The following is a 21,270-nucleotide window of genomic DNA, read 5'->3' as shown; positions in this document are numbered from 1 at the left end:
GACTGCAGCCTGCCAGACTCCTCTGTCCGTGAGATTTCCCAGGCAAGAATACTGGAGTGAGTAGATCCAGGGATCAAACCTGCATCTCCTGCATTAGCAGGTGGGTTCTTTACTCCTGAACCAACTAGGAAGCTCATGTTAGTACTGCACTGTCTTGATTATTATTGTCTTGTTGTAAGTTTTGAAACTGACATGTCTGAGCCCTCTAACTTTGTTCTTTCTCTAGATTGCTTTGGCTATCCTGGGTCCTTTATATTTCCATATGAATTTTACGATCAGCTTGCCAATTTCTGCAAAGAAGCTGGTTTTTTTTTTTTTTTTTTTTGCTTTGGGATTTTTTTGTCCATGTATTTTTATTACTTTACAATATTGTAGTGGCTAATACTTTACAATATTGTAGTGGTTTTTGCCATACATCGACATGAATCAGCCATGGATTTACAAGTGTTCCCCATCCCGATCCCCCCCTCCCCCTCCACCCGATCCCTCTGGGTCTTCCCAGTGCACCAGCCCCGAGCACTTGTCTCATGCATCCAACCTGGGCTGGTGATCTGTTTATCCCTTGATAATATACATGTTTCGATGCTGTTCACTCTAAACATCCCACCCTTGCCTTCTCCCACAGAGTCCAAAAGTCTGTTATGTACATCTGTGTCTCTTTTTCTGTTTTGCATATAGGGTTATCATTACCATCTTTCTATATTCCATATATATGCATTAGTATATTGTATTCATCTTTATCTTTCTGGCTTACTTCACTCTGTATAATGGGCTCTAGTTTCATCCATCTCATTAGAACTGATTCAAATGAATTCTTTTTAATGGCTGAGTAATATTCCATGGTGTGTATGTACCACAGAAAAGCTGGGGTTTTGATGGGGACCGTGTTGAATCTGTAGATCAATTTACTGTCACGTGAATAACACTAAACCTTTTGATCCGTAAATACACGACGCCTTTCATTTGTCTAGGTCTTCTTTACCAGTACTTGGGCTTCCCCGGTGGCTCAGACGGTAAAGAATCTACCTGCATCGCAGAAGACCTGGGTTCGATCCTCAGGTGGGGGAAATTCCCTGGAGAAGAGAATGGCTACCCACTCCAGTATTCATGCCTGGAGGATGCCATGGGTATGGGAGCCTAGCAGGCTACAGTCTATGGGGTCCAAAGAGTCGGACACGACGGAGCAATCAATGCATTCTTTAATGTCCTTTAAAAAAAACTTCCTGTAGTTTTATAGTGTTCATTTTTTAAAAAGTCTTCTTCCCTCTATGATTAACTGCTTTTGGACATTGAACTTATTTTAAACGGATCTGTTTCAGGACTTTTATCATACTGCACGACTTAAGTGTGTTCTGCACTGATGCTGCACTGTTTTACTTAACAACAGCTTTGCAGGACACTCTGACATCAGATTAGGAAAGCCTTTCTATATTCCTATCAATATGTTTTTCTGAAAATCTCTTGTCCTCACTCACTCTCCCATATGAATGTCAAAATCATATGAGGTTCCGTGAAAAGAATTCTATGGCAATTTGAATTGGAAGTACATGTTCTGGTTCATTTAAGGGAATGGGCCACTTTACAGCATTCAGAGTATCTTTACTTATCCAAATTTTCTGTTATGTGTTTCAACAATATTTTGTGTTTTTCTTTATGGGTTCGGTGAGGATTAATTTTATGTGTCACTTCTCATCCGTACCTGGTGAAGTGACATTTTAATAAGGTTTGGACTTGGAATTGATGTTTGAATGGTTTAAGAATTCTGAGGATGTTGATGTAAAAGAACAAAATTAGAACATTTCCTAATACCATATACAAAGATAAACTCAAAATGGATTGAAGCCCTAAATATAAGGTCAGAGACTGTAAAACTCTTAGAGGAAAGCATAGGCAACACTCGATGACATAAATCAAAGCAACAACCTCTATGACCCACTTCGTAGAGGACGCTTTGCTAAAGTTAAGTTGGCCTGGCATGTTGTGACTGGGACCAAGGTGGCCATTAAGGTCATAAAGAAATGGAAACAGAGCTTCTCCAGCCTCCAAGAGTTCTTTCGTGAGATAAATAGTATGAAGCTGCTAGACCATGAAAACATCTTGTAACTCCTTGATGTCATTAACACGGAAGAAACTCTCTTCCTGGTTATGGAATACATGCGCGGGGGAGACATGCGCACCTCCCTGGATGAGCAGGGCCGCATGACCGAGAAGGAGGCCCAGCGTCCCTTCCGGCCGCTCCTATCGGCCCTGAACCACGGCCGCGAGCGGGGCACCGTGCACCGGGGCCTGAAACCGAGCAACTTGCTCCTTCATGCTGACCGAATGTGAAGACTGCAGACTTAGTCTGAGCACCGAATACCACCCTGGAGAGAACCTAAACACATTCTGCGGCAGCCCTGCCCACGCAGCCCCTGAGGTATTCCTGGGGTCGATGTACTTAGGTTAGGCCCGCCGGTGGATGTGTGGAGCCTTGGCGTCATCCTGTACGTCATGGTGACTGGGTACGAACCCTTCCGAGGACGAGATTACCGGGAGATGAGGCAGAGTGTGCTCACAGGGCGTTATTATGTGCCCGACTACCTATCATATGAAATAAGAACATTAATAGCAAGCATGCTGACCCTCAACCCAACGGACAGAGCTACTTTACACCATCTTCGGCAGCATCCGTGGGTCTAGATGGATAAGGAGCCACTCCAGCCACTCTGTGAAGAGGACTCGGAGGTGACAGTGCAGAAGCTTCTGGGCTCTAGGTGGGCTGAAAGCCAGAGCTCAGAAAGCCTGAGCTTGAACAAACCCAGGGTGGGGTCCCAGTCCATCCTTGTGAAGCCCTCCCTTGCCATGAAGGACTTCATCATCCAAGAACTCCAGCCTCCAAGCCCTGAGATTCCCACCATCATACCAGCCTGTCTATTCCTGGGGGAGACCATTCGGATACCGGAGACAACACAGGAGTCAGATGAGATCACTGACCCTACCACTCCCCCACCTACCCCATCTTCCTGGTGTGACCATGGGGTCACTCCCTCCACCCATGGCACCCCCGACATTGGCCACACCTGCCACACGCCTGACACCCGGGGCACTAACGATATCTGCTGCACAGGAGGCACCCGAGACACCAACAGCGTCCAAGACATCAGTGGCACCCGTGACACCAGAGACACCAGTGGCATCCAAGACATCAGTGGCACCCATGACACCCGAGACACCAGCAGCATCTGAGACATCAGTGGCACCCATGACACCCGAGACACCAGCAGCATCCGAGACATCAGTGGCACCCGTGACACCCGAGACACCAGCAGCATCCGAGACATCAGTGGACCCATGACACCCGAGACACCAGCAGCATCCGAGATACCCGTGACAAGAGCAGCAGCCGTGACACCAGTGGCACCTGTGACATTCGAGGCAAGAGGAGCACCCAAGACACCAGCGGCACCCGGGACACCAGCAGCACCCGGGACAAGAGTGGCCCCCGAGACACCCACAGTACCCGTGACATCAGCAGCAAAGCCCCAGAGGGAACCCACTACCCCCTGAGTGTGGCCAACACCGCCGGAAGCTCTGACCAAGCTGGGCAGTCCCACTCCCCAGCCACTCCCTCTGGCCTCAGAAAGAAAAAGAGGGGCGTGGCTGGGAGAATATGGAGGTTTATAAGAAAACATTGCTGTTGTGGATGCCCAGCAAAACCCGCACAAGTAAAATAGGCCCAGAACAACCCATGGATGACTGACCAAGACAAAAGGAGCCCTGCTGAGCTCCCTGGGACCCAGTCAAGTGGACTATGGGATTCAAATCCAGCACCTCCATGGCCTTCAGGAACCCTGGCCAGCTCAGAGGATGGTCTGGAGTAGCCTGGGAGACCAGAAGAGGCGTCACCCTGACCCAGCTGCCCCTCCTCCGCCACTGGGTGAAACTTCACAGACTGGACTGTCCCCCGGGGCATGTCCCCCTTCCCCCGCACTCCCCTCCTTCCATGTTGGTGGTGGAGGGGATAGTTCTTGCCAACTCCTTGGTTCTTCATAGTTTTAATAAACTTTATTTCTCCAGAAAGATGTATCTGTCTGTTTTGCATCCTCTCCAGTTAGAGAAGTGTGTAGTCATGTAGGACTTGGGGTTAATGACCTAAGAATTAGCACAATGATTCTCAAGAGCAACAACTGCTGCACTGCAGGGCAGAAATGCAGAAAGTGTATTATTCTCCCACACTGACAATACTGAACATTTTCAGAAGGGCTGAGGGGAACTTTTGATCTCTGCAGCCTGTGTTAATTATGACCGGGAGGTCTAGGATAGGATAGTAAGTCCCCTGAACCAGCTGGTGTGTGGTGTGGTCAGCTCCCTGTGCAGATGAGTTTCCTGAATGTCCTGCAGGAGTCCATGCTCTCCTCTCCCCTGTGGGGAGGGGCCCTGATGGGTGGGGTTTTGTTACACATTGCTTGTTTTATGTTTTGGCCTCATGGCATGTGGGATCTTAGTTCCCCGACCAGGGATGGAGCCCACATCCCTTGCATTGGAAGGCAAATTCCTAACACTGGACTGCCAGGGGAAGTCCCTTTTTGGATGTGTGGGTTTGACCACAGGGCCTGGATGATTTTAAAACACTAGATTTGTCAGCATTACCTGGTTCCCTTGTTCAACGAGCCCCTGAACACAGGGGTGACTGGAACAGGGTCTTCTCCCCAGAGGCCTGTCTCTGGGGATGCACACTCTCGGCGGCAACGCCTGCACCGTTCCATTGGCTCTTGTGTGCTTACACGTCACTTGCCAACTGCGGAATCCTTCACCACAAGACACAGAGCACTCTGACCACGTGCCTGTGAGCCACCTAAGAACAAAAACTACAGGAGCTTAGTAGGACGGTCCCTATGGGACTGCCTTCCAGAGAGAAAGCCTATCCCAGCAGTATGACTGCTTCAGGGCCGACACATGTCTCTGCGAGTGGGCAGCAGCACAGTAACTCCAGCCATACTCTCAGATCTCCTTCCACTCAGAAGCAACAGAATCACCGTGCAGACAGCATGGCATCGGGGTGGGATAGTCATCCTCAGGGAGGTAGAAGCCATCAGCTGTGTGCCCTCAGAGAGCAGAGCTAGGTGGAAATTTTAGAAAGGTGAATTTCAACTCATTGAAACCAAAGGGAGGAAAAAAGGAGGTGGCACCTGTGTGCTCCTTGTTGTTGGTTTTGTTTGGTCGCTCAGACGTGGCTGATTCTTGCAACCTCATGGGCTATAGCCCACCAGACTCCTCTGTCCATGGGAATTCCCAAGCAAGAATACGGGAGTGGGTTGCTATCTCCTCCCCAGAGGATCTTCCCAACCAGGGATCGAACCTGTCTCCTGCAGCTCCTGCATTGGCAGGCAGATTATTCATCACTAGCGCCATCTGGGAAGATGAACTGGGAGACTGGGATTGACATATATACACTACTATGTATAAAACAGATAACTAAGGAAAGGCTACTGTATTGCACAGGGAACTCAGCATGCTGTGGTGACTAAATGGGAAGGAAATCCAAAAAAAGGGGGATGTATGCATACATGTGACTGATTAACTTTGCTGTACAGTAGAAACACATTGTAAAGCAACTATCCTCCAATAAAAAATAAATAAAAGATGTTTCTGCTTATAGAGTGGACAAGGCACTCTAGAGAGGAGACAAAACTCAGGAGGCTCCTGATGTGGCCCGTACGAGGAATGACAAAGACATTGGGAACAGTGGGAAACTGACAGGAATGGATGGCAGTGAGAGGAAAGAGGGGTGGGTAGCTTAGGATGTAGTCCTTGTGATCTGGAACACTAACTAGGGGCAGATCAGATTTGGTGGAGATTATGAGTTTGATTTTGGATACTTTTAAAACTATTGATTTGTGTCATCTATGATATCGAAAGGTTATTAATGGCTTTACCCCTGGGGATGCAGATGATACCACTCTAATGACAGAAAGTGAAGAGGAACTAAAGAGTCTCTTGATGAGGGTGAAGGAGCAGAGTGAAAGAGCCAGCTTAAGACTACATAGTAAAAAAAAAACTAAGATCATGGCATCTGGCTGCATTGCTGCATGGCAAATAGAAGGGGAAAAAGTGGAAGTAGTGACAGATTTCCTCTTCTTGGGCTCCAAAATCACTGTGGATGGTGACTGTAGCCATGAAATCAGAAGAGGACTGCTTCTTGCCAGGAAAGCGATGAGAAATCTAGACAGTGTGTTGAAAAGCAGAGACATTATTACTCTGCCAACAAAGGTCCGTATAGTCAAGACTGTGGTCTTCCCAGTGGGCATGTACAGTTGTGAGAGCTGGACCACAAAGAAGGCAGAACACCAAAGAAGTGATGCCTTTGAACTGTGGTGCTGGAGAAGACTCCTGAAAGTCCTTTGGACAGCAAGGATAGCAAACCAGTCAATCTTAAGGGAGATCAACCTGAATATTCACTGGAGGGACTAATGCTGAAGCTGAAGCTCCAGCATTTTGGTCACCTGATGAGAACAGATGACTCATTGGAAAAGTCTTTGATGCTGGCAAAGGAGAAGAGGGCAGAAGGAGAAGAGGGCGTTAGAGGATGAGATGCTAGACGGCATCACCAATGCAATGAACATGAACTTGGGCAAACTCCGAGAGATGGTGAGGGGCAGGGAGGCCTGGCGTGCTGCAGTCTATGGGATCACAAAGAGTCAGACACGACAGGCGACTGGATAACACCACCACTCGTGGGGGTAGAGTCTAAGGAATGGTGCTTCTCATGAGTGCCTCTTGTGATGCTGCCCTTCTGCCATATCTCTGAGGTGAACCCATGAAGTCAGCTTTCCTATGCTCTTAAGGTCCATTGTGATTGCAGGGAGCAGGTGAGAGTGGCAATTAAGACCAGAAGCTCTGAAATCAGGCTAACCCAATTTGAATTCTGGCCCTCATACCTGTGTGGCCTAGGGGAGTTTTTCCAACTGTATAATAGAGAATGAACAACACTGGAGACATCCCTGGAGGTCCAGCGGTTAAGACTCTGAGCTTCCGGTGCAGGGAACTTGGGTTCAATCCCTGGTTCGTTACGTGGTGTAGCATAACCAAAGAAATAAAATAAAATAAAATAAAATAAATGTTTTAAACAGGAAAATGAACAATATTGACTTGATAGGTGACTGTGAAGTGATCCATATAAACTACTTAGCTGAGCACCTAGTATAGTCCACGTAAAACAAATCTTAGTGGTTGAGTTATTCAGCCCAAATTACTGTGCATTTTAAAACAAGTCAAACCCTGGTAGCAAGGAGAGAAGAGTGACTGCACACACCTCGGGGGGCAGCCCCGGATGTTACAGGGCTGGAACGCAGCCCGTGGCTCCGGAGCTGGTCACAGAAGGCCTCGCTCACTTCCTCCCATTGGCCATCAGGCACTGGGGTCTCTGACCTTGGGCTCCCAAGTGGCCGCACATGGCAGAACAATGAGTCCAGTTGCCAAGCTCCCAGAAAGTCTCTGCAGAAAGAAAAGGAATCTCACAGATGGCCACCGGAGGAAAAGGGATGATGGGCTGAAGACAACCCAGCCAAAGACAACTATGAGCTGCTTGCTGGTTAGCTGCCCATCGGGCTCTCTGAGCAGCACACAGAGAATCTGCCATCAGATGGGGTAAAGGGGTCCTTTAAATCTCATTTTCCCTTGACTAGCTCGTTGTCATAACTGCGGGGGGTTATTACAGCCAGGATGGAGCCGTTGGTCCTGCAACTGGACTGGAACCCAGTATGTCTGTTGCCAAATCTACCTCTTTCAAAATACTACCTCACATTTCACAAAGGCCCCTTGACAGTTCAAGGCAAGACATACAGCCTGGGAAAGGGGTTGTCTCAGGCCAGCTAGATCTGCCAGAAAAGTCCCAGAGAAGGAGGAGAAACTCTGTGCAGTGGGCCGGCTTCTCAAGAGTCTCCAAGCAGAGCCAAGAGGACAAGACAGGAGGGTCTCTCCAGGGGATGCCCTAATGGATCCTCTTTCTCAAAAGTGGATCAGACTGAGAGAGGCGAAAGATGATTTAGTGGGGAGCAGGGATTAAGCAGACAGGTTCAAGATACACTTCAATGCCATTCTTACTTCTCCACTAATTCTTAATCTAAACTTCAGATGAGTCCTGAAGCTGAATAAACAATTTGCCATAGAGCCCTCTGGAAAGGTGAAAATGGGAGTTTCCTTTAAAAAAGCTGAAGCTGACCACCTCCAATAATCATGGCTTGTTTTCCTTTTAGTCCTTGTTCCAAGCAGCCTTTCCTTTCCCTTTTGACACTGGATAAAAAGATGAAGTAGGACATGATGATGACAGATTTGTGTATGATCACAGAAAGTACCAGATTTTCTTGTAATAATCACAAGTAAGTAATAGCTACCAGCTGTGTCCACAGGCTGCTCCACCGAGTATACCTATGCCTTTAACTTAACTGTTTTCCAGCGCTTCCTTCTGATGTTGGAATTTTGTCCTAAGTTGTATATCATTTGTAAAGCACAACAGTACACATTTTTAGCTGCCCTACAATTTATTTAAAACATTTTTTTAGAAATAGCTAAGTTTATTGAGACGTTTCCAGTGATAGGTACTGAGTGAAACACTTTAACATCATTTTTCCATTTAATTCTCATAGCCATCTTGTGATTTAGATTATATTTACTTGCAGAGGTAGAAATGGAAAGAAGCTATGTGACTTTTCCAAGGTCCTGCAGCTGGACTGGAACCCAGTGTGTCTGATGCCATACCTAATTCTATGTCACATTTCATAAAGGCAAGACAGTTCAAGGCAAGACATACATGCATTTCTTTAAAAAATATACCTCTTTTTATTGAGGAATAATTCATATATGATAAAATGCTCATATGTCAAACATGCAGTTCTATGAGTTTTCATGACTGTATGTACTTAGGTAACCATGATCCAGAGCAAGGTATATACATTTCATCACTCACAAAGCTTCCTCTCGTCTATGAAGCAGGTTAAAGGCTAACAGAGTTTTGCCAAGAGAACACTGTCATAGCAAACACCTCTTCCAACAACACAAGAAAAGACTCCACACATGGACATCACCAGATGGTCAATACCGAAATCAGAGTGATTACATTCTTTGCAGCCAAAGATGGAGAATCTCTATACAAGTCAGCAAAAACAAGACTGGGAGCTGTCTGTGGCTCAGATCATGAACTCATTATTGCCAAATTCAGACTGAAATTGAAGAAGGCAGGGAAAACCACTGCTTTCTGAATGAAAGACCATACCTGAATGGCAGACCACTCAGGTATGACCTAAATCAAATTCCTTACGATTATACAGTGGAAGTGACAAGTAGATTCAAGGGATTAGACCTTATAGACAGAGTGCCTGAAGACTGAGGTTCGTGACATTGTACAAGAGACAGTGAGCAAGACCATCCCCAAGAAAAAGAAATGCAAAAACACAAAATGGTTGTCTGAGGAGACCTTACAAATAGCTGAGAAAAGAGGAGAAGCTAAAGACAAAGGAGAAAAGGAAAGATATACCCATCTGAGTGCAGAGTTCCAAAGAATAGCAAGGAGAGATAAGAAAGCCTTCCTCACTACCAATGCAAAGAAATAGAGGAAAATAATAGAGTGGGAAAGACTAGAGATCTCTTCAAGAAAATCAGATATACCAAGGGAACATTTCATGCAAAGATGGGCACAATAAAGGACAGAAATGGTATGGACCTAAAAGAAACAGAAGGTATTAAGAAGAGGGGGCAAGAATACACAGAAGAACTATACAGAAAAGATCATCATGACCCAGATTACCACGACGGTGTGATCACTCACCTAGAGCCAGACATCCTGGAATGTGAAGTCAAGTGGGCCTTAGGAAGCATCATTATAAGCAAAGCTAGTGAAGGTGATGGAATTCCAGTTGAGTTATTTCAAATCCTAAAATATGATGCTGTGAAAGTGCTGCACTCAATATGCCAGCAAATTTGGAAAACTCAGCAGTGGCCACAGGACTGGAAAAGCTCAGTTTTCATTCCAATCCCAAAGAAAGGCAATGTCAAAGATTGTTCCGACTACTGCACAATTGTACTCATCTCACTCGCTAGCAAAGTAATGCTCAAATTCTCCAAGCCATGCTTCAACAGTACATGAACTGTGAACTTCCAGATGTTCAAGCTGGATTTAGAAAAGGCAGAGGAATCAGAGATCAAATTACCAACATCCATTGGATCACTGAAAAAGCAAGAGAGTTCCAGAGAAACATCTACTTCTGCTTATTGACTATGCCAAAGCCCTTGGTTGTGTGGATCACAACAAACTGTGGAAAATTCTTCAAGAGATGGGAATACCAGGCCACCTTACCTGACTCCTGAGAAATCTGTATGCAGGTCAAGAAGCAACAGTTAGAACCGGACATGGAACAACAGACTGGTTCCAAATCGGAAAAGGAGTACGTCAAGGCTGTATATTGTCACCCTGCTTATTTAACTTATATGCAGAGCACATCGTGCTAAATGCTGGGCTGTATGAAACACAAGCTGGAATCAAGATTGTTGGGAGAAATATCAATAACCTCAGATATGCAGATGACACAACCGTTATGGCAGAAAATGAAGAACAACTAAAGAGCCTCCTGATGAAAGTGAAAGAGGAGAATGAAAAAGTTGGCTTAAAACTCAACATTCAGAAAACTAAGATCATGGCATCCAGTCCCATCACTTCATGGCAAATAGATGGTGAAACAACAGAAACAGTGAGAGACTTTATTTTTTGGGGTCTTCAAAATCACTGCAGATGGTGACTGTAACCATGAAATTAAAAGATGTTTTCTCCTTGGAAGAAAAGCTTTGACCAACCTAGACAGCATATTAAAAAGCAGAGACATTACTTTGCCAACAAAGATCCAAGTCAAGGCTATGGTTTTTCCAGTAGTCATGTATGGATGTGAGAGTTGGACCATAAAGAAAGCTGAGCACCGAAGACTGATGCTTTTGAACTGTGGGGTTGGAGAAGACTCTTGAGAGTCTCTTGGACTGCAAGGAGATCCAACCAGTCAATCCTAAAAGAAATCAATCCTGAATATTCATTGGAAGGACTGATGCTAAAGCTGAAACTCCAATGCTTTGGCCACCTGATGTGAAGAACTGACTCATTGGAAAAGACCCTGATGCTGGGAAAGATTGAAGGCGGGAAGAGAAGGGGACGACAGAGGATGAGATGGCTGTATGGCATCACCGCCTCGATGGACATGAGTTTGGGTAAACTCCGGGAGTTGGTGATGGACAGGGAGGCCTGGCTTGCTGCGGTCCATGGGCTCCCAGAGAGTCAGACATGACTGAGCAACTGCACTGAACTGCACTGCCCCTCCTCCCAGGCAACTACTTCTTTATTTCTGCCAACATGCATCAGTAGTATGTGTTCTTGGACTTCATACAATATGTACTCTTTTCTGTCTGGCTTCTTTTGCTTAACATGTTTTTAAGATTCACCCATATTTTTGTGTATATCGGTAACTCACTCTTTTTTATTGCTGAATACTATTCCATTGTATGAATATACCATGGTTTGTTTATCCATTCTCCTATTGATGGTCATTATGAAGTAAAGACTGTAAAGAACATGCTTGTATGTTTTTCTTTTTTTGTGAACATGTTTTCATTTTTCTTGGGTAAATACCTGTGAGTGTAATTGTTGGGTCAAGAATAGGTGTGTGCTTAACTTTATTAGAAACTGCCACATAGTTTTCCAATGTGGTTGTCCCATTTTATCCATCTATCTGCAGTGCATTGGGAATTTCTTTTGATGCCAAAATGTTTACATCATCAGTTGGTTTTCACTATTCTGGTAGGTGCGATACTGCATCTCATTGTACTTTCAATTTTCATTTTCCTGATTCCATCTGTCAGTCTTTTTTGTGAACTTCAAGTCTTTTGCCATTGTCTTTCTCAGGGAGGGGAGAGTTCATTGTTAAACTGCAATAGTTCCTCATATATTCTGGATATAAGTTCTTTATCAGACACAGGTACTGCCAATCTTTCTCCCAGTCTAAGGCTTATGTGTTCATATTCTTAATAGTGTCTTTGATTAGCAGATTTTTGATGAGGTCCAATTTGATTTTTTTCATTTTATGATGAATGATTTTTGACACAAATGAATTGAAAAAGTAGATCATTATTTCCTCCCATACAGAACTCCTCAGTGGCTTCTCATAGTTTGGGAATAAAAGTCCAGACTACCTTGACCTTCAAAGCCTTGAATGATTTGGTCCTCAGAAGCTCTCCAGCTTCATCTCACACCCCTTCTCCTGCTACCCCACTGAACCCTCACCACACAAATCTTCTTTCTGTTCCTTGACCACGCAAAGCCTGTGCTCACTTTAGAGTCCTCGCGCTCACTGTTCCCTCTGCCAGAAATGCTCTTTCCTCACCTCTTGGGATGGATGGCTCCGCCCCATCCTTTAGGTCTGGACTCACGTTTCACCTCCTCAGAAGGGTAAAGTAGTTATATGCAATCACCACTGGGCTCACCACCCTATTTCCTTCTCTTCATAGGACTTTCCACAGAGAAGTATCCTGTATTCTTATTTGTTTACTGGTTTATTATCCATCTCTCTGACTGGAATGGCAAATCCTTGACACTAGACATATTATATACTTAGGTGCTCAGCCAGTATTTGTTAAGGTGACAAATGAACTTCTTTGAAATGCTAGCCACTGAAGGGTTGGCATATTCCACAATGTACACACACACGTGTGTGTGTGGTGCGTGTGTGTGTGTGCAGGAGGTGGTAGAACAATGTAGGTAGTTTCAATAAATCAAAGTTTTAAATATTCCAAAGATGTCAACTTTACCAGCAACTTCAGCCTCATGAGTATCCAATCTTTTAATTAACTGATTTGAAGGCATTCGTTTGATTTTCATGTTCCATTCCACATGGAACTTCTCTCTGCCTGTGCACATCCTGATTTCTCTGCCTGGAACATTCTTCTCCCTCCTCCCAGAGCAACATCCTGACTTCTGTGGAAACCTGGTTGGCTTCTCCAGAGAGCATTAGGGACCCCTCCTCAGAGCTACTGTGTCCTTTGGAGCTGACTCACTGGAAAAGACCCTGATGCTGGGAAAGATTGAAGGCAAAAGGCAAAGGGGGTGGCAGAGGATGAGGGATGAGATGGTTAGATAGCATCACTGACTCAATGGGCATGAATTTGAGCAAACTCCAGGAGACAGTGAAGGATGGGGAAGTGTGGCATACTACAGTCCACAGGGTCGCAAAGTGTCAGACATGACTTAGAGGCTGAACAACAAACAACTATTACAGTGTTTGTCACTTTGCTTCAAAATATCTGTTCACATGACCATCTCCTTCTCTAGACTATGAGCTTCTCAAAGGCTAGGTCATCTATGCATTCCCAGCTCTGGCAAAAGCAAGCAAGCACTGGGCAAATATTTGTTGAACATGGCTATGTTTGTGTCCGAATGTTTGTGTCTCTCTAAAATTTATGTGTCAAATCCTAACACCCAGGAGGTGGGGGCTTTGGGAAGTAATTAGGTCACATAGGCGGAGCCCTCATGAATGAGATTAGTGCCCTAAGGAAAGAAACCCCAGGAAGCCCCTTCATCCCTTGGCCATAAGAGGACACAGCAAAAAGATGACTGTCTGTGAACCAGGAAGCTGGCCCTCATCAGACATCTAATCTGGCCCTACCTTCATCTTGGATTTCCCTGCCTCCAGAACTGCAAGAAATAAATGCCTGTTGTTTATAAGCCACCCCCTCCATGCTGGTCTGTGCTATGTTATTATGGTAGTGCAAACAGACTAAGATGAATGTTGAATGAATGGATGAAGGTGCTTCTAAGGATGGTAGCACTATGTCTAAAAGAAGAGAAAATGGTATCACATAAATAACCCTAGATAATAATCTCATAAATAACATGAGCTGGCTTGTTGAATGGCGACTCAACATGATTTTCTCCTTCTATGCTCTCCCTGCATCCACATCTCTAGAATCTCTATCTGCTGAATTACATTCTACATGACATAACCTGAAAATGAAAGACACTAGCTAAAGATTTAAAAGATTGAAATGATGTAGCCTTTACTGTTCCTATAGAGTAGACAGAATAAAACATGAGGTCAGACAGCAACTTCTGTGTGTCCTTCTGCAATTCACTCATTTTAATCTACAAGGACCTGAGATCAGCAGTACGGGTTCCCTGTGATTCAAGCATTTCTGATTTTCTTTTTTATCCTAAGTACCAAGGATCTTTATTCTCAAGTCTGATATTGAATCTGTAGCTGTAGATACATCAGTATTTTGAGAATAAAGAGTCCCATCATCTTCATGCTTTGCAAGTCCTCAGCCACAGAGTTAAACCTCATTCTCATAAACATTTTGATTTTCTTAACTCTGCCCCTCTCTCTTGGCCTCTTAAAGAGTTTTTTAAGACACACTTAGATTAGGTTCTTGTGACTAAGCACTGATACATAACAAAGTTAATATGTGTGGGAAAACATACTTGTGAAAGACCAATGAAAGAATCGATTCAATAATCCTTAGCAAATCTTGCCTCTATAAACATTTACCAAGTTAGCAATCATTTTGCAACTAGAAAACCAATACCTGTGTTACCACAACTAATGATGGGCATTTGGGATATGAGCTCCATGGGCTTCCTCAGGAGTGAATTTTTTTTTTTTTAAAGCTTCCATATGGAAGGGACATGTTGAACAAGTTCTTAGCTACACAAACACATAGCATCTCTAAATGTTTTTTGGTTTACAGCCTAACAAGGTAGGAAAAAATACATTTACCAGAATTCCAGAAGGGACTGGAGGAAGCAGCTGGGGCTGACAGGCTCCTCCCCTCCAGACAGCTTTGGGAACAGGACAAGGGGTGATGCTTTATAGGGGACCTCACATGGTGACAGGTGCATGCTTTTGGGAGGGTTGTGCAGCGTAAGTGTAAGGGCAGACAATGGTGGAGGAATGCTGTATATTGTGTGACATCATTCTTGATTCCTCAGTCACGTGACTAGAGTCATGCGCTGCCTGACTGCAGAGACGTCTGAAGAGAAGAGGTGTGTGGGGCAGGACTGAGACACCATGCAGACTCCTGAGTGGAGCGGGGAAAGAAGGGGTAAGGCCGGAACTGACTTCTCAGGGATCTGAGAGAAGGCACTAGCATTAGACAGGCTAAGCCTATCCCATCTGTTGAAAATCTTCCATATTACAATCCTAGAGGACCACAGAGGTCTTTGGGCCTGGCGTGCTGCAGTCCATGGGGTCACAATCAGTCGGACATGACTTAGAGACTGAACAGCAAGAGGTACACCAGGGTCTTTCTGGCCAGCACTGAGAGTCCAGGAGGGTGATATGAGGAACACAAAGAGACAACTATATATTTGGGCTCTAGCACACACTTTTATGAGTCTCAGCTTGCCTCATTTATACAGCTGGATAAAAGATTACTGCCCCCAACACTGCGCTATTGTAAACATCAGAAGAGGTAATGGACATGAAAGTGCTTCCTGCATGACTGTCCCAACTCCCCATCTATTTATGTCTCTATGCCTGCACGTGTGCTAGGTTGTGTCCGACTCTCTGCAACCTTATGGACTGTAGCCCACCAGACTACTCTGTCCACGGGATTTCCCAGGCAACAGTACTGGAGTGGTTTGCCATTTCCTCCTCCAGGTGATCTTTCTGATCCAGGGATTGAACCCCTGAACCATCGGGGAAACCCATCTATGTCTCTGGGCTCCTCTAATTGCCAACAAGAAAAGCCATGGAGAAAGTTCTTTCCACCATCCCCTTAGTTCAGCAGTGGATTCTATAATCTCATACCGGTTCTGCCATTGATCCAATATTACCCATTTATGAGACACTTATTCAATACTTACACCTGTCTGAGGTGCTGGAGATACAAAGGGGGAGTAATGAATGATCTCTCATGTCAGTCTAGCTGACTTCTGTGATTAACTCTCAATCACTTCCAAACTCTGGGGGGAAAGAGGAGCATTATTTATTGAGTCTTCAAACCGTTGCAACTTGAAGCTCATTCTGGTGACAAGAGTTTGTTGAGCTGCAGATATTATCCCTAAAGACAGCAGCAGATGCATCCAAATGCCATCCTGTGCCAGGGGCTCACTGCAATGACCTTTCCCAAACTATAATACTGACTCCACTGCAAGCTGTCTTAAGACTCCACTGACATTGAGCACCTGCTGGGTGCTTCATACTATATTATACTCTTAGGGCACAAAAGAAACATTAGACATGGTCTCTACCATGAAGGGACCCACAATTTAGTGGAGGAAACAACTGGAGACTAATGTGTGTCAGGACTCAGTCAGGGACCAAGCAGTGAGACCTGAGAAAGGAGAGGTCCAAAACAATCAGAGAAGGATTCACATAGGAGATGAGAATTCAGGTGGCTTAAAGGATGGTGAGAGAGCTAATTCTTAGGTAGGTCAATAAGGAGACCAGGTCCCTGGAGGAGGAGAAAGGGACAAACTTTTTTCCTACATTCCTTGTCTTAGTCACTTAAGACATTTTTTTCTTAAGCTCTGAGTTGCTACAACAACAATCTACTTCCCCTAAGACTAACTTTCTTTAAGCCCAGAGCTAACTAATGATTATATAACATCAATGTATCTTGAGGACATGTTTCTCCTTCTTAACAAAAACCTTCTGACTAACTCTGTTATTTTAAGATATATGTTGTGGGAGCGGGTCTAGAAAGACCTTTAAAACCCTGAGATATTCTTTTAATCTATTGCTAGTAACCAATTGAAAAAGTACATAAAGTCACACCAGAACTAGTGAGTGGGGGCACTCTCCGCTCCCATCTGATGTTTATGTCAGAAGCTTTCTCTGTCCCTTTTTCACTGTAATAAAATTTTGGCCATATGAAGTTCTGAGTGACTGAAACTGTGTCTTTGGTCCCAAAGCAAAATTCTCTCCTTCGGAGATCATGAATCCGACACTGTTTACCATAAGCTATCAATGGGAGGTACTGGGGCAACATGACTAAGGCAGTGAAGACCACCTCTTCCTGGGAGAGCAGTATGAATGGAAGCCAGATTTCCAGGGAAGCTGCATGGTGTGTGTGTGTGTGTGGTGTTGGATCACAGGGTGGGAAGCTCTGTGTGTGTGTGTGTGTGTGTGTGGTGTTGGATCACAGTGCGGGAAACTGCGTTGCCTAGAACAGAGTTTAGTTATAAATTAAGGAGATGTAGGGCCAGAAGGGGCTTCCCAGGTGGTGCTAGCAGTAAAGAACCTGTCTGCCAATGCAGGGGATGAAGGAGATGTGGGTTTGATACCTGGCTTGGGAAGATCCCCTGGAGGACGACATGACAACCTACTTCAGTATGCTTGCCTGAGATCCTACAGTCAGAGGAGCCTGGCGGGCTACAGTCCATGGGGTCACAGAGAGTCAGACAGGACTGAAGCAACGTGGCACACAAGCATGCACACAGAGGCAGAGTATGAAGGATCTTGATTCTGGGCAGAAAGTTAATATCTCATTGTGGGTTCTTAGGCGGAGAAGCAGCAGCAAGGCAGTCACAGCCTTCTGAGAGACGAGCAGGTAAGGCAGAGGGTTAAATTTAGAGGCAGTTTGTGAGTGGGCAGTGACAGCAATGGTTAAAACCATATAACGTCCACTTGTTAACTCCTTGACTCCAGAATCCACAAAACCGGGTCCTACTTTGCACGTATTATAGGAAGCACTTGAAGACAACAAGGACTTGGTGCTTACCAGGCTAGTGGAGGACGGAATTGCTATTGCCTTTCCAAGAGCGTTAGTGCCTGTGCAGACATAGGTGCCTTCCCTTTCAAGGGAAAGGTTCTGCAACAAAAGGGATCCACTGAAAAGCAAGGAACTATTGTCACTCAGAGATCCTCCTTTCTTCAACCAAGTTACATTAGGCTGAGGGACACCTTTGGAATAAAAACAGATATGACAAAGGCAAATTCCTTTAAGAACAGAGCCACAGAACCATATGACAAATACCATTTAGCATTCTGACTACAAGCCAGCAAATGGGTTTCATCACACATAATGGGAAAAATGGCTCTTTCTATTTCTACCACTACTCTATGGCAGGTGAAGGATGCTGCTGAAGCAAAGGGCATTGGTCAGCTGAGCACGGGGTAGTTTACTCTGTGAGTCAAAGAGGGTGGGCTTGCTCTGCAGTGGAAAGGGAGAGTAGTCTGAAGTTGAGTAAAGGTAATGCAAGGCTGGTTGGAAAAGAGGAGCTGATGAAGCCAGATCAATGTGAAGGCAGAGAAACAGAAATTCCTAGCAGTGGGTTGTCGCAAAGAAGACTTTCGGAAACAAAAATATCAAATATGGATTGTTAAGTGGCCCACTGTGCACATGCAATGTGACACTCCTCCTTCAGGAAGGATACAAAATCTTTAGGGAAATAGATTTTGCTCATCCCCACTTTTGTGAAAGAGGATAATATCAGGGAACACAAAGAAGGGTTGCGTTTTACATTTGGGTCAGTGTGGGGTGAACAGACTGTATGTGACATCTCGGGACACAGACAGGAACATGAGGGATTGAAAGAATTTCTTCCCTCACATCTTGAGAAGTCTCAAAGTCTCAGCAATTTGCTGGGCTGTGGGGTGTGAAGCTCAGAGTAATTGCATTAGGCTCCTTTTTAAAAAATAAGTCCATTTGCATTTTTCTAAATCGGTATCATTTTTTTTTTATTTTTTGGTCGCACTGTGTGGCACGTGGGATCTTAGTTCTCTGAACAGGGATTGAACCCGGGGCCCCTGCATTGGAAGCGCAGAGTCCTAACCACTGGACCACCAGAGAAGTCCCTCACTTGATTCTTAAGAGTTGGGGTAACCTCGGATGATGTCTGAGATCCAGCAAGGTTACTGGTTTTGAGGATGTCCCATCTTCCTGCAGTGCTCTGTCTAGAGAGACTGGCAGACACCACAAGTCTTTCTGACAAAAAAGAGATGTCACTGCTCTAATTATGAAATCTGTTATGCATCTCACAAAAGGCAAAACATATGCTTCATGAACCCTTAGATTCTCACAGTTTTTTTCCAACTCTGGGGAAGCAGTCATTGTTAGCTTTGACTTACAGCTAAGGAAGCTGGTCAAGGCAAAACCAGCCCAGAACCTAAATATCCAGAGAAGTGCTAATCACAGGTGTACTTATCTTTTGTTGTTGTTTCTTTTCAAATATAAACACAAGGAAAGGTTAAACTTCCCTAAAGATACCAGCTAGCAAACCCTGGATCTGAAATTCACACCCATGCACTTTCCTCCAGAACTTACCTCTTAACCAGAGTTTAGGTAGGTCCTATATATTTCTTGATAGATTTATTACTAGGCATCTTATATTTTTTACTTCCATAGTAAGCAGGCTCTTTTAAAATACATTTTATAGTTGTTTATTGCTGACAATTAGGAAAGCAATAAACACTGGCATATTTATCTGCTATATAATCATCTTACTAAAGTTTATTATTTTGAATAGTTTTCAAGTAATTTTCTTCTTTTTGTAATAGTAAACAATCATATCACCTCTATGTAATGACAATTTTATCATTTTTTTCCTATATTTATACCTATGAAAGTGAAAGTGTTACTCGATCAGTCATGTCTGATTGTTTGCAACCTCATGGACTGTAGCCTGCCATGCTCCTCTGTCCACAGAATTCTCTAGGCAAGAATACTAGAGTGGGTAGCCATTCCCTTCTCCAGGGGATCTTCTGAACCCAGGGATTGAACTCATGTCTCCTGCATTGCAGGCAGATTCTTTACCATCTAAGCCATCAGGGAAGCCCTATGTATTTTTCTATTAACTATTAGATTGTATGAACTAAAGTCTCTAGAACAATGCTGAATAATAAGTTAGAGCAGGCACATTTCTCTCGCTTCCAACTCTAACGGGAACATTACTCATGTTTTATCCTTAAGCAGGTGGTTTGCTTTTGTTTTCTGATAGTTGTCAAATCAAATAAATTTCCTTGTAACTCTAACTCACATGGAAATTTCTAAAACTTTGAGTTAGTATTTGTGAAAAAGGGAAAGTGTTAGTCACTAAGTTGTGTCTGACTCTTTGTGACCCCATGGACTGTAGCCCACCAGGCTCCTCTGTCCATGGAATTCTCTGGGCAAGAATACTAGAGTGGGTTGCCATTCCCTTCTCCAGGGGATCTTCCCAACCCAGGGATTGAACCCAGGTCTCCTGCATTGTAGGTGGATCCTTTACTGACTGAGCCACCAGAGAACTGTCTTTTAAAAAACTTAAAATATTTAAATATACTAATTTTCTTTTGAGTACAGCTTTGGCTATATATCTTATACTTTGAAATGAAATAAATCATTACCATTATTTCATTCATTCAAAAATGTTTACAAGATCCCTACTTTGTGTGAGACTCTGTGCTGGAACTAAGGATATGATGTGCACTAGGTTTCTTCAAGAAACTTAATTTTAGAAAGGGGCTTTGCGGGGAACAGATGATTGCAGTAACATGACATAAGGGCTTCTGACAAACACTGGATGCCACTGGCACATAAAAACTGTATTTGATGCAGGCTGGAGAGAGGGCTAAGATTTTAACATGCAGGAACAGCTAAGTTAATACATGAGGACAAGGGGATGGGGATTGGGGGAAAATTGTTTTACATAGAGGGAATGGTGTACCAAAAGGCATACACATGAAGGAAAATATAATGCACTTGGGGAATCATAAATTGAGTTTTTTTATGACTGAAGTTTAAAGTACATGGAGTGGGAGTAAGGAGAGATGACTAAATAGGCAAACAGGTGCCCATAAAATGAAAATTTATTAATATTATGCATACTAAGGAGTTTGATGGAATTTATCCTAAAGGAAATAGAAAATGGCTTAATTATTTGAAGCAGTGGTAACATATCAGATTGGTGCTTTAGAAGCATTGTCCTGGATGTGACACAAATGGGGAAGGGTAAGGCAAGGGGCAGCAGGACCAGTTAGGTGGTCACTGAACCAACTGAGGTGAGACACAAAAGGGTGGGAGCAGGGGAACTAGAGAGAACAGATCACCTTAGTAAATACTCAAGAAGAACCAATAGGACTTGGTGACGGATTTGATACAGGGGAGTGAAGGAGAAAAAGGATTTAAGGAGGACATGCAGATAGAGGGTGGTACCATTAACTGAAACAGGGAAAATAAGAGGAAGAGCAGACCTGCATAGAGAATCTGATAAAACTTTTTTTTCTTTAAAATAACTGTAATTAGCTTGCAAGTAAAATAAATAAATTTTAAAAAAAACAGTCAAAA

At 44.1% G+C, this 21,270-nt stretch overlaps 1 non-coding gene and 1 pseudogene across 1 annotated transcript; both read right to left on the bottom strand.

The window, feature by feature from the left end:
- LOC110122946 (ADAMTS-like protein 3) overlaps positions 1 to 21,270 on the bottom strand; it is a 53,204-nt pseudogene that overhangs the window by 6,824 nt on the left and 25,110 nt on the right.
- TRNAG-UCC (transfer RNA glycine (anticodon UCC)) lies at positions 18,726 to 18,798 on the bottom strand. The gene has a single exon. It is a non-coding gene; the product is annotated as a tRNA-Gly (tRNA).

This window comes from Odocoileus virginianus, chromosome 16 (genome assembly GCF_023699985.2).
Source record: "Odocoileus virginianus isolate 20LAN1187 ecotype Illinois chromosome 16, Ovbor_1.2, whole genome shotgun sequence".
NCBI classification, from domain to species: Eukaryota; Metazoa; Chordata; class Mammalia; order Artiodactyla; family Cervidae; genus Odocoileus; species Odocoileus virginianus.
This window is presented reverse-complemented; position numbering and strand designations above follow the sequence as displayed.